Source organism: Plectropomus leopardus, chromosome 22 (genome assembly GCF_026936395.1).
Source record: "Plectropomus leopardus strain MGB_pleo_1.0 chromosome 22, ASM2693639v1, whole genome shotgun sequence".
NCBI classification, from domain to species: domain Eukaryota; kingdom Metazoa; phylum Chordata; class Actinopteri; order Perciformes; family Serranidae; genus Plectropomus; species Plectropomus leopardus.
The window spans coordinates 26,966,998-26,969,753 of record NC_142197.1 but is presented as its reverse complement, the minus strand read 5'-3'; the positions used below and the strand labels follow the sequence as shown (position 1 = coordinate 26,969,753).

The following is a 2,756-nucleotide window of genomic DNA, read 5'->3' as shown; positions in this document are numbered from 1 at the left end:
GATTGCCTGGGCCAGGGGTTCAATGTAAAAAGCAAATAATGTGGGACTGAGACAACAGCCTTGCCTAGTTCCTCTTTCCAATACATTCCATCAAATTTACATTAACTGTCTCTCATTTTTAACACTGTGTCTATCTCAGATGCCAAAGGCCTTGGGGCTTGCCTCTGAACTCAAAAGTGTTGAGGAAAGTTGAAGTAAAGGTTACTTTCCCCATATGTTCAGTTTTAAAAAGCATTTAAATAATGAATCCTACCCACCCTCTGAAGCCTACAGTGTGGAACACATGTCAGAGATTGAAAAGAAGGAATTTGATACGAGGTACGCGACGAAAACCAGCAGAATTTTTGATTTAAAAAAAGAAGCGATAGCTTACTGCGATAATGACAGCAAAATTCTGGCCACAGCATGTTCCACAACAAGTTCATTGCAGAGACCGGTGTTGATCCTTTCAGCTGTATTACGATCGCTGCAGAGTGGATGAAAGTTTTCAAATCAAATTTCCTCCAAGCCAACACATTGGCCATTCCCTCACCTGATAATTACCGTCAGCAAAGTAAGCAGTATTCAGACACAGGCATCCATCGGTTAGAATGGGTGTCACACAACAAAAACGTTCTCATTCAACATGCTGTAAACTTGGGGGAGAAAAAGCTGGGGTGGTACGTTGTAGACGGCTATGCAGAAATTGACAGTATTAAAAGAGTGTGGGAATTTCTCGGTTGCTTCTATGCCTGCAATGTTTCTCCCCTGTTGAAGTCAACCCACTAACAGGCACCACTTTTGAAGTGCTGCACTCCACCTGTCAGGAAAAACTGCAAAACTTGCAATGAATGGAAAATGTTATGGTCAAGTTCATCTGGGAGCATGATTGGATTTGAATGAAAAATTCTGATCAGCGTTTGAAAGATTTTCTTCAGCAATACCATGCTCTTCAGCCTTTGATACCCCGCGATGTGCTGTTTGGCAGTAGGACCTGTCCTGCTCATCTTAGGTACACCATTGGCGCAGATGAGCAGATGTTACATCACTCTACCCCAGCTTTGTTTACCCTATCAGTCACCTTGAGCTAATTATGAGAGATTTTAAAGACCAGTGATCCTACGTTGGCGTGATAAAAGCCATTGTGTATCCACCCCAAGGGCTTTTATCTGCCGCTTTTACCTTACAGAACTAGCCATGGAAGATAGGTGTAACCAATTTTAAAGATATAAAAGTGAATTACAGTGTAATAACAACTTGGACTGATCATAAGACCTGGACCAGAATCAGAAGACACTAAATTCGGGAGGAGCCACTGTACTGAGCAACAATAATGAGGCAGACGCAGGAGTAACAGTCGAGTAGCCACTCTTATAATTTGTTACAGTGAATAAAGTAAACTGTTTGGTTTCTACAGAATGCAAATTAATAACCCAAACTGTCAGAAAATAAAAAAATAGTGTGCACACTTACAACAAAAAATGTCTGTTGGGGCCCTTAAATAAAATAGGAGTTGTTGCAGGTTTTATCGTTGTAGTTATTCAAGTTCACCTGCTTCCAAAGGCCCTTTTAGTGTAATGTAAGTGTAATATGTGTGTGGATGAGTGGATACGTGGGTATTTCCTTGGTGCTGAACTTCCTTCAGGGTGGTTGACTTGCCATCTGTTACAGCAGGAAGTTTGTCCTGAACCTCAGACTCTTCCGTCCTCCAAAAAAACCTGACCTGTAGACAGGTCACACAATTTACATTCAACACTATCCATTCTCAGATGCATCATTAGGGATATCAAATGTCAAAAGATGCACACCATTACATCTAATTATGACATGAATCTTCATCTCTATTCAAATCTCAAATCTGTCTTAGTTGTACAACGTTCAATCTTAAGTGTATCATTTATGAGAATTAACCATTAAAGTGCTCACACATTTACCTGTTCACTGAACAGTGTTTCAATAGTACTTATGGTAAGTAACCATTAACATTCAAAACATCATTTATCATAACCATATCAGAACCATGTGCAAATAACATAACAGTACACATTTTGAGTCAGACACAGAGGTATTAAAGAAGTGTGCTTGAGTTACTCTTACACTATAGGCCTATTCATATGAGAGAACTGCACCAAAAATTACCCTCTAGTCACTTTAAATTCAGCCAAAATAGCATAAATGTTCTCAATAAATTGCATAGTACAAAATAAAATATTGTTTTACATGTATCACAACATATCAAATTACTTGTTTCCCTTTAAATTGGCATTAGGAAAATAAAACACTTCCCCTTTAATTTTATACACATCAGCATAAAATAGTAAACACAATGTGCATATGTTCAGAAGTACTGCACCATTATTCACTTCAGTTCACTCTCATAATCGTAATATCACCACTGCTTTCTTTCAACACTCGGAAATACAAGAGGAAAATAGCACCAGAGCAGCTAAAGAGCACATTTCTCACCGTTGCTCTCGATGTTATCAAGGCGGAGCTCGCTGATGTCGGACCTCAGCGGCTCTCTGGATGAAAGGCAAGCGGTTAGCCTGTTAGGCACAGAGCTAGCATTAGCATGCACGACGGCGGTAAGCCTCAACAAGTTTTTTTTCATCGGATAATTGACTCGTCTTACCGACGTAACTCTCTCCTTTGTTCAGTCACTTGGCTCCGGACTTCCAGTGGGTGAGTGCTCCGACTCTCTTTCCACGTTTTCACAGGTAAACTATGGCTTTTTTTCTCCCGTTTTTCTCTTCCTCTTAGCAGGCAGCTGCCCTCGC

General features: G+C 40.2%; 1 long non-coding RNA gene across 1 annotated transcript; it reads right to left on the bottom strand.

The window, feature by feature from the left end:
* Positions 1-1,266: 1,266 nt before the first annotated feature.
* LOC148185947 (uncharacterized) lies at positions 1,267-2,756 on the bottom strand. The gene is made up of 3 exons (XR_015775598.1): positions 2,612-2,756; positions 2,446-2,525; positions 1,267-1,702 (listed from the first exon to the last, which is right to left on the bottom strand). It is a non-coding gene; the product is annotated as an uncharacterized LOC148185947 (long non-coding RNA).